This window comes from Coregonus clupeaformis, unplaced genomic scaffold (assembly GCF_020615455.1).
Source record: "Coregonus clupeaformis isolate EN_2021a unplaced genomic scaffold, ASM2061545v1 scaf3518, whole genome shotgun sequence".
NCBI classification, from domain to species: domain Eukaryota; kingdom Metazoa; phylum Chordata; class Actinopteri; order Salmoniformes; family Salmonidae; genus Coregonus; species Coregonus clupeaformis.
Genome location: NW_025536972.1, coordinates 26262 through 37946, shown reverse-complemented (window position 1 = coordinate 37946; position 11685 = coordinate 26262). Strand labels below are relative to the sequence as shown.

General features: G+C 42.4%; 1 pseudogene; it reads right to left on the bottom strand.

Annotated features, from left to right (window-relative positions):
- Positions 1–659: 659 nt before the first annotated feature.
- Positions 660–10704, bottom strand: LOC121532552 (annotated as a pseudogene).
- Between the last annotated feature and the right edge of the window lie 981 nt (positions 10705–11685).

The window sequence follows — 11685 nt, the reverse complement described above, 5'->3', positions numbered from 1 at the left end:
TTCCACCACTGTCTTTTAGGTCCCAGTTGTTGTTGCTAGTCAACTTTCAGTGGACAACCCCATGAGTGTCTTTCAGAACCCCTCCTAAAACCCCACTTGTTTTGTTTTATTTCTTGTCAGTGACTTTATTAGTTCCCCCTTCTGTTTGAGCAAAAAACATTTTTTGGTTGTCTTGATGGGGAATGTAACAGTGAGCTTGATATGTTTTTTAGTAGATCATTAATCCAGTGTGATGACCATTGCATACCATACAATGCCCATATTGTGCCATCTTAAAATATGGGTTAAAATATTTGGTTATTCTATATTACAGTGAAACTTGAGCTAACATAAATCAATTTTAACACCGTAAAAATTGATGGTAAACATTTTGTCACGTGTGACACTAGTACATCAATAATACAGAGTGATTAACATAGCACACCATTGCTTCCTTGTGATCTTGGTGGAGAAGTTGAAGAAGATGAGAGGAGATGAGGATGAACACCATTGCTTCCAACAAACAGAAGAGGAGCAGAAGAGACTCCAACCTGACTGCTGAAAGAGAAAACCAACTCGGTGAGGAGAGGACACATACACCAGTTCTCTGTAGCCTCTTGCATGGTGATTGTTTCAATACTTGCCCCCTGGAACTGTCATTAAGATTAACCTCTCGTCTCTCTATTTCCCTTACAGGTTTCCTAGGGGAATTATGAGGCGCAAACACAAGAGAGAGTCATCAGGCAGATGACAGGAGAAAAGAGAGGGAGGGGATGAGGTGTTGCCCAGCGACTGAAGACACGCCCGAACCAGCCCCTTGCACTCCTGATCTGAGGACACACATACACGTTAGTTATTTCATTATTTTCTGGTTTGTATAGTGTAGTAGAGTTCTTAAGCTATCTAGAATAGTATCATGTTGGGGGTTAAGACAATGAGATGATTCTATAAGGTTTTCCGGAAAGCAAATTTTCAGAAAGTGTCCCACTTTGCCAATACTCACCCTACTTAAAAGGAAAACATATCCTTCACATACTCAGTCAGTTTATCTACTGTCTACTCTTTATTATTTATCTTGTGGATGTAAATTCTGGTGTTATACGTAGACTAATAGGTGATCATTTGGAAAGGCGGAATTATACTTTACAAAAAATATACTACGCAACATGCAACAATTTCAAAGATTTTACTGAGTTACAGTTCATATAAGTAAATCAGTCAATTGAAATGAATTCATTAGGCCATAATCTATTGATTTCATATGACTGGTAATACAGATATGCATCTGTTGGTCAGAGATACCTTAAAAAAAAAGTGTGGATCAGAAAACCAGTCAATATCTGGTGACCACCATTTGCCTCATGCAGCGCAACACATTTCCTTCGTATAAAGTAGATTAGGCTTTTGATTGTGGACTGTCAATGTTGTCCCACACCTCTTCAATGGCTGTTGCTGTATATTGGCGGGAACTGGAATCCGCTGTCGTACACGTCGATCCAGAGCATCCCTAACATGCTCAACGGGTGACATGTCTGGTGAGTATGCAGGCCATGGAAGAACTGGGACATTTTCAGCTTCCAGGAATTATGTACAGATCCTTGCAAAAACCCTTGAATGTGGGTAACTGGCTTCCAAGGTGTTCTAAAACGTTTTACCGGTTGTGTGTGTGTGTGTGTGTGTGTGTGTGTGTATACAGTGGGGAGAACAAGTATTTGATAAACTGCCGATTTTGCAGGTTTTCCTACTTACAAAGCATGTAGAGGTCTGTTATTTTTTTTATCATAGGTACACTTAAACTGTGAGAGACGGAATCTAAACAAAAATCCAGAAAATCACATTATGATTTTTAAATAATTAATTTGCATTTTATTGCATGACATAAGTATTTGATACATCTGAAAAGCAGAACGTAATATTTGGTACAGAAACCTTTGTTTGCAATTACAGAGATCATATGTTTCCTGTAGGTCTTGACCAGGTTTGCACACACTGCAGCAGGGATTTTGGCCCACTACTCCATACAGACCACCTCCAGATCCTTCAGTTTTCGGGGCTGTCGCTGGGCAATACGGACTTTCAGCTCCCTCCAAAGATTTTCTATTGGGTTCAGGTCTGGAGACTAGCTAGGCCACTCCAGGACCTTGAGATGCTTCTTACGGAGACACTCCTTAGTTGCCCTGGCTGTGTGTTTCGGGTCGTTGTCATGCTGGAAGACCCAGCCACGACCCATCTTCAATGCTCTTACTGAGGGAAGGAGGTTGTTGGCCAAGATCTCGCGATACATGGCCCCATCCATCCTCCCCTCAATACGGTGCAGTCGTCCTGTCCCCTTTGCAGAAAAGCATCCCCAAAGAATGATGTTTCCACCTCCATGCTTCACAGTTGGGATGGTGTTCTTGGGGTTGTACTCATCCTTCTTCTTCCTCCAAACACGGCGAGTGGAGTTTAGACCAAAAAGCTATATTTTTGTCACATCAGACCACATGACCTTCTCCCATTCCTCCTCTGGATCACTTGGCAAACTTCAGACGGGCCTGGACATGCGCTGGCTTGAGCAGGGGGACCTTGCGTGCGCCAAGGATTTTAATCCATGACGGCGTAGTGTGTTACTAATGGTTTTCTTTGAGACTGTGGTCCCAGCTCTTTTCAGGTCATTGACCAGGTCCTGCCGTGTAGTTCTGGGCTGATCCCTCACCTTCCTCATGATCATTGATGCCCCACGAGGTGAGATCTTGCATTAAGCCCCAGACCGAGGGTGATTGACCGTCATCTTGAACTTCTTCAATTTTCTAATAATTGTGGAGAGGTTGGAGTCTGTTTGATTGAGTGTGTGGACAGGTGTCTTTTATACAGGTAACGAGTTCAAACAGGTGCAGTTAATACAGGTAATGAGTGGAGAACAGGAGGGCTTCTTAAAGAAAAACAAACAGGCCTGTGAGAGCCTGAATTCTTACTGGTTGGTAGGTGATCAAATACTTATGTCATGCAATAAAATGCAAATGAATTACTTAAAAATCATACAATGTGATTTTCTGGATTTTTGTTTTAGATTCCGTCTCTCACAGTTGAAGTGTACCTATGATAAAGATTACAGACCTCTACATGCTTTGTAAGTAGGAAAACCTGCAAAATCGGCAGTGTATCAAATACTTGTTCTCCCCACTGTATATATATATATAAAAAAAATGTAATAGTGGAAGATATCTGAAATCTATGATCATAGTGCCCTCTACTTGTGACAGGAAAAATTGAATCGGATATATTCTAGTGTTAATCTAGGTCCGTCTTCTGACATTTGAATTCAACATTGATCGTCCATGATCAATGATATGCTGCAATGTGAAAATTCAATCTCCAGCTTCTCTAATTAGTAACTATGGTTACAAAATTCTGGTAACTTTCCCAACATTCTAATGTAGGTGGAAAATTGACAGAATTGTTCAACTCTATTAGTAAGGGAAAATAAAATAAACAGTGACATAATTGTATAAAAAGTTTTAATTTCAATTATTTCATTAACCCAAAAAACAGAAACCACAATTAACAGGGAAAACAAAATTAAAACTGCAGCCCCGGGAGGATAGGATAAAATAAAATGTGATGCAAAATGAACTGGGAGATCAGGGAGAGGTATTTAAAATAAAAAACGGTCAGATTCTTTTTTGATTCTCCCTCGCCGAAAAAGACAGGTACAGAGGGGTGTACACACGTCGTCTTCACTGGTCAGGGGGCGATCTTCATCTGGACTGTTCAACTGAAATGAGAAAAGGTGAGAGAAGAGGGAGATGTTAGTTTACAGCATCAAACATAGTGTACCCACATAAAATTACTTGCAGATGCTGGGTACAAAAAAATAACCTAAAAATAAAATGGATGCCTGCAGCATAACATACAGTGGGGAAAAAAACGATTTAGTCAGCCACCAATTGTGCAAGTTCTCCCACTTAAAAAGATGAGAGGCCTGTAATTGTCATCATAGGTACACGTCAACTATGACAGACAAAATGAGAAGAAAAAAAATTCCAGCAAAACACATTGTAGGATTTTTTATGAATTTATTTGCAAATTATGGTGGAAAATAAGTATTTGGTCAATAACAAAAGTTTCTCAATACTTTGTTATATACCCGTTGTTGGCAATGACACAGGTCAAACGTTTTCTGTAAGTCTTCACAAGGTTTTCACACACTGTTGCTGGTATTTTGGCCCATTCCTCCATGCAGATCTCCTCTAGAGCAGTGATGTTTTGGGGCTGTCGATGGGCAACACGGACTTTCAACTCCCTCCAAAGATTTTCTATGGGGTTGAGATCTGGAGACTGGCTAGGCCACTCCAGGACCTTGAAATGCTTCTTACGAAGCCACTCCTTCGTGCTGAAAGACCCAGCCACGTTTCATCTTCAATGCCCTTGCTGATGGAAGGAGGTTTTCACTCAAAATCTCACGATACATGGCCCCATTCATTCTTTCCTTTACACGGATCAGTCGTCCTGGTCCCTTTGCAGAAAAACAGCCCCAAAGCATGATGTTTCCACCCCCATGCTTCACAGTAGGTATGGTGTTCTTTGGATGCAACTCAGCATTCTTTGTCCTCCAAACACGACGAGTTGAGTTTTTACCAAAAAGTTCTATTTTGGTTTCATCTGACCATATGACATTCTCCCAATCCTCTTCTGGATCATCCAAATGCACTCTAGCAAACTTCAGACGGGCCTGGACATGTACTGGCTTAAGCAGGGGGACACGTCTGGCACTGCAGGATTTGACTCCCTGGCGGCGTAGTGTGTTACTGATGGTAGGCTTTGTTACTTTGGTCCCAGCTCTCTGCAGGTCATTCACTAGGTCCCCCCATGTGGTTCTGGGATTTTTGCTCACCGTTCTTGTGATCATTTTGACCCCACGGGGTGAGATCTTACGTGGAGCCCCAGATCGATGGAGATTATCAGTGGTCTTGTATGTCTTCCATTTCCTAATAATTGCTCCCACAGTTGATTTCTTCAAACCAAGCTGCTTACCTATTGCAGATTCAGTCTTCCCAGCCTGGTGCAGGTCTACAATTTTGTTTCTGGTGTCCTTTGACAGCTCTTTGGTCTTGGCCATAGTGGAGTTTGGAGTGTGACTGTTTGAGGTTGTGGACAGGTGTCTTTTATACTGATAACAAGTTCAAACAGGTGCCATTAATACAGGTAACGAGTGGAGGACAGAGGAGCCTCTTAAAGAAGAAGTTACAGGTCTGTGAGAGCCAGAAATCTTGCTTGTTTGTAGGTGACCAAATATTTATTTTCCACCATAATTTGCAAATAAATTCATTTAAAATCCTACAATGTGATTTTCTGGATTTTTTTTCTCAATTTGTCTGTCATAGTTGACGTGTACCTATGATGAAAATTACATTACTTTTTAAGTGGGAGAACTTGCACAATTGGTGGCTGACTAAATACTTTTTTCCCCCCACTGTAGCTATACAGACCACATACTCCCATGACTACGTAATAATCAAATGCTCTAAAGTGACTCAACATTTCCTTTGAAGGTACAATTGCAAGCAGCACTGGCATTGCAAGCAGCACTGTATTAATGAAGGATCTTCCAAAACCCAAAGGAATAAATGAGAAGTGAAAACGTGGCTGTCTGAAATGGCATCCAATTTCCTATATAGTGCTCTACTTCTGATCAGAGCCTATGTGGCTCTGGTAAAAGGTAGTGCCCTATATAGGGAATAGAGTGACATTTCAGACAAAAACCATGAAAAAGAACTGCGGCAGCACATGAAATCCAAATCAGTGCTAGACTAGTTTGTTGGATATAGCTTACTGTAGGTGGAAATGTCAATCTCTTCTGGGAGCTCTGCCTCGTTGACCTCGAAGCGGTCCTGCACATCGTTCAGGGTCTTGGCGTCGGTCTCATCGGACACAAAGGTCACGGCCAGACCTTTCGTCCCGAACCTGCCGGCACGTGCCACTCTGTGCAGGTAGATGTCGGAATCCTCGGGCATGTCGTAGTTGAAGACAATGTTGACGCGCTCAATGTCCATCCCTCGGCCAAACAGGTTGGTGGCCACCAGGATCCGCCTCTGGAAGTCCTTGAACTGCTGGTACCGGGAAAGCCTGGGTGAGGAAGGGGGGCATTCATAGATTTAGAATGAGTAGAACAGGCATAATGCTTCCTGCTTCACTCCTGTGGGTACACAAACTGACCAACAAACATGTCTGAGTTAAAGTTATTGTTCAGTCCCTCCGGATAACAGCTTCTGCTATTATAGAAAACGTGCACGTAAATGGAAGATTCTCAATTTGATTGCTCATCTCAGTCCTCTCGCCTCCTTTTGAAAAAAGGTCAAAAGTAACTGAGGGGAGGAAATGTGGAAACAAATGCGCTTGTATGAAATGAGACTCCATCATTTGCACGTCATCATGCAAATAATGTTTACAGGGGTGGAATGGCATAAAATAAACGTTTTGGTTCACCAGCCACTGTGGCAGGTAGATTAAAAAAATCTACCAGCCACCCCCCCCCCCCGCTAAAATGACACCAACAAAATAATGGATGAGCATGCTTTGTAATGTTTCTAAAACAATAAATGTATTACTAGTAAGAAGTAATGTGGTATATTGTTTAATTTCATTTTGTGACCGAGTCTTTTAACCAATACCACAGACGAGACAACATGTTCACCTGCCCTTTTAAGGGCTGGAGGTTACTGGATACACAACTCAAGTCATGTTTGTGCCTGTGGTTAGTCTGACTAGCAATAGAAGAGTTGTCTGTTCCCTAGCAGTTGAAACTCAAACATAGAAAAACAACCTAGCTTGTGAACAAAACAATGTAAATAGCCAAGAAACCCAACGACAAAGTCTCACTTCAGTAGACTTCAGTTTCAAGTAAATTAGACCAGCCAGGCTGTGTTGCAGTGCGAGGTGGAATAGGCTATATAGAATTCGTAGTTCTTTGACTTAATTTACCAGCTATGAAACAAAATGGCAGAAATACTTTGAAAACAACTACTGCAGCATTTATTTTACTATAAAATGTGATCATACTTTTAATTCACAAATGCGAGTGAAATGCTCACACTGTGGAGCCCTGACCACCCGCCAACGAGGCTGGTGAAAGACATCTTACCCGCCAATGCCAAATCTACCCGCATTTGGCAGGTGTTAATTTTAGGCCCTGGGTGGAATCCCTAATTAAACGTGAAAAGTAGTAAGACATTTAGTTAGTTGTGCTAGACATTTTATAGATAAAACAATAAGTAGCATATCGTTTTTAAATATGTGCATGCTTTTCTCCGTCGAGTAAACAGCTGATTCAAAGCGGGAGTGGCAAATCTCAAAACTCTTCCGCGAAGGACACTTGTGCTTCCTCACGCCTCTGTTTGCCTACTAACTAATTGACACACTACTCGACCGGTTATCGGTTTACGGATGAGAGAGGAGTCGAGGAGAGGACATTCTTTTGCCCAAATCAGAATTTCCCAATGAAAGCAGAGACCCAATCCCAAATCGACCCCTAAACCCTATGCACTTGTTGAAAAGTGAGAGGATTTGAAGTGTACGCAGTATCGTAATATTTGATAGGGTAGGGGGATGTTTCACAATACTGCTACACCAATCAAAGCCTCTCAGATTTCAACAAGTGCATTCCCCTCCGTCAGAACCCACCTCTCCTCCTGGGCCATGCCCAGGGAAGTTCTGCTCCACCAGCAGCTGAGACAGAGCCACACAGCGTTGCACTGACTTCACAAAGATCACCACCTACATACAGGGGGAAGAGAACGGTTCTGTCTACCCTGTGGACTGTTGAAAAACAAATTATAGTCCCACTAAGCCCAAACCAGATTGGATGGCGTATCGCTGCAGAATGCTGTGGTAGCCTTGCTGGTTAAGTGTGCCCTGAATTCTAAATAAATCACAGACAGTGTCAACAGCAAAGCATCCCCACACCATAACACCTCCTCCATGCTTTACGATGGGAACTACACATGGAGACCATCTGTTCACCCACACCGCTTCTCACAAAGACACGGCAGTTGGAACCAAAAATATACCATTTGGACTCCAGACCAAAGGACACATTTCCACCGGTCTAATGTCCATTGCTCATGTTTCTTGGCCCAAGCAGGTCTCTTCTTAGTAGTGGTTTCTTTCCAGCAATTTGACCATGAAGGCCCGATTCACGCAGTCTCCTCTGAACAGTTGATGTTGAGATGTGTCTGTTACTTGAACTCTGTGAAGGGTGCTATTTGAAGAATCTCAAATATATTTTGATTTGTTTAACACTTTTTGGGTTACTATATGATTCCATGTCTTATTTCATAGTTTTGATGTCTTCACTATTATTCTACAATGTAGAAACTAGTAAAAAATAAAGAAAAACCCTGGAATGAGTTGTGTCCAAACTTTTGACTGGTAGTGTACATTGAAACATGTTTTCAATTGACCGTTCATCTTTGACGTTTCAACGTACTCCTTGCTCCCGTCACTCACATTCTCACACATCTGGCACCATCCCCCTGTCCTACTCACCCAGCTGCTCCAGCATCTTGTCACACTCGTCCAGGACAAAGTGCTTGACGTTCTTCAGGTTGAGAGTCTTGTTGCGGATGAGGGCCAGGATGCGGCCGAGCGTTCCGACCACGATGTGGGGGCAGTTCTTCTTCAGCACGTCCTCGTCCTTATTGATGGACAGGCCCCCAAAGAACACGGCCGCCTTGACGGTGGGCATGTACTTGGAGAAGCGCTCGTACTCTTTGCTGATCTGGAAGGCCAGCTCTCGTGTGTGGCACATCACCAGCACAAACACCTGGTAGACAGAGAGAGAGGTAGGGGAGGATGTTTAATACAGAGCTCTCTGGACATCAGAGAAACAAAAGGCACACACACAAGATTATCCAATAGAAAAGCGCTGTGTAAACAGTGGGATTAAAAGGAGAACAAATTCAGACTGCAATAGTGTTGGCGATTAGAAGTAAACACTTTCTTATGCAAGTCTCCCTCCACGCCCCTTGTCTCTAAGGGGTGGTTTCCCGGATACAGATTAAGCCTATTCCTCAACTAAAAAGCACTCAATGGATTCTCCATTGAAATGGCTGCTTCCACAATGTAGAGGTGAATTTCATTTTTCAACCACTCACCTGCCCGTCCACGGGCTCAATCTGCTGCAGGGTGGCCAGTACAAACACAGCTGTCTTGCCCATACCAGACTTGGCCTGGCACAGGATGTCCATGCCCAGGATGGCCTGTGGGATGCACTCGTGTTGGACTGAAAGACAGAAACACAAGTCAGAAGTATGATGTGATGCTTGAAGGGGCATACATGTATAACTCATAGTCCGAGTCCCAAATGACACCCTATATAGTGGATTACTTTCGACCAGGGCCCATATATAGCGCACTACTTTTGACCAAAGCCCCATGGGCCCTGGTCAAAAGTATTACACTAAAATCGGGAATAGGGTGCCATTTGAGACACACATAGAACAAACTAAGTCAGAGACGGTCCTTGGTTGAAGGTGGGCAGTGCCTGTGAGACTCACCTTCAGAGGGATGTTCAAAGCCACAGTCGACAATGGCGCGGAGCAGCTCTGGTTTGAGCAGGAAGTCTCAGAAGCCGGAGCTGTGGATGGAAACGTAAGAGCCCTTTACCACCTCCTTGCCCGCTGGTGTGGCAGTCTCTGGGGCAACCTGTGGCTCCTCATCCTCTTCATAGTCCAACAGCTCGTTGTCAACGTCGTTCTCTGCCATGCTACAGAAGGAGTAGTTGTGTTAGTTGAAACTAGGAAAGACTGGAGACTAGTTGGGGGGGGGCTGTATCAACAATACAGTAAATTCAGAAGGTAAATTGAAATGCCAATTCAATAATCTATATAAAATTCCTCACCATCTATCAATCAAAGCTTGATGATGATTTCATTATTTGAATCAGCTGTATAGTGCTACGGCAAAAACCAAAACGTGCACCCCTTGGGGTCCTTAGGTTCGAGTTTGGGAAACGCTGGTCTAACATGTATTCCTACATAGCATTGGCTGGCTGCTAATAACGCTTGTAGCAGGCCGCACTCACAGCACCGCCAAAGTTGGATAGTATGCAAAATGGGAAGCGAATACATTTTGCACATAATCATAACAATTTACCTAGCTAGAAACAAGGATTGGACCAGCGACCACCCTGTAACGTTAGTTAGCCAGTTGCCCGATTCAATCAAGTTGAACAGGGAGTCATGCCTCACTCTCCGCACAAACAATGGCAGCCGTCTCCTCTCATTCAAACTTTGTGGCAGCAAAGTGCTATAAGGTCCATAATAGGTTCAAAATGCAAGGTGCATATTCAGAAATAACGTTGGCTCAAATTAATAACGAGTAAGACATTTCTAGGGTCTAACTTCACCTAATGTAATTCTCGGAACCAACCTGCGACACACTGCTAGCATAAGTTAACTGCTAACTGACATGACCGTGCTAGTACTAGCTCGACGCAATGCTAAATGTGTTAGCTAGCCAGATCGCACAAGGTTTTAGCAAAGATTACAACACAAATATACTCGAACATGGCTGCTATTTATGGGCGTAATGGAAAGAGAAATATATGTTTCAATTTTACAATCCATGCAGATATTGAAAATTACTCAATACAGTGCATTTGTTATGCAATTAAAATACACTTACTTTTCGGTGTTAATTCAAATCGGCTTCGAGTATCACTGCTAGCTACGTTCGCAGGGGCAGTCCTCAAGTACTTTCGTCCGGAAGCGCTGGGTTACTGTATTCGTAGCCACTATTGGTACATTTTTAAGACAATCTCCCCAAACCGCTCTGAAAACTAGCCTATTCAAATGCCGATCTTGAAAATGGCAGCAAAAATGGCGGGATTTCACCAGCTCCCCTAAACTTAATTGTGGGCATCATCTCTCGTTTGACAACACTGGCATGAAAAAAGTACACTGTGATAGCCTTATTCAGCAATAATGTAAATTATAGCTACGTATGACTAGGTTTCATCTTCCAGAAATGATGTCTGAATTTAGATTAGATTAGTTTATTAGTCACATACATAGGGTCGCAGATGTAATTGCAGGTTACAGTGAAATTCTTAAGCTCTGAACTCCAACAATGCAGGTCAAAAAGATAAGTGAATGAAACAATAATAAAAAATAATAATCATATACATAATATATACAACAGTTACAAACAAACAGCCTGCATTCATCCAGTTTGTATACATTATGATAGATGTGTGACATGAAGCTATATGAGGCATTTTGGGCATAGGGGTAACAATGACTGTCTTGAACAAATAGGCATTTGGCTTAAAACATTTATTCATAATTGGCAATATGTGGGCCTGCCCTGATCATATCAGCTTACCACATCTGTCTTCCCTCACGAAACCCATCAATGATTTGATTTATTTGACTATAATAATTAGATTGTTCCACATTATTGACACTAAATAGATGTTATTTTAACTGTAGCTATTAAAAGTCCAACAGTGGGAGTGTGCAGAGTGCAGACTGATGATGGCGACTTTAATTCCTGACTATTTCAGTTATTGTCAAAAGAGGGCAACATTTATCCATTAAATACGATAAAACCTCAATGAACCAAAGTGAATTGGGTTACATTGTAAACTTTTTTAGAGATTTCGTATGTGATCAGAAACAATGCATTAATTTCCCGGAGTGGTCGCTCTGCGCTGTGTTAGTTGACGTA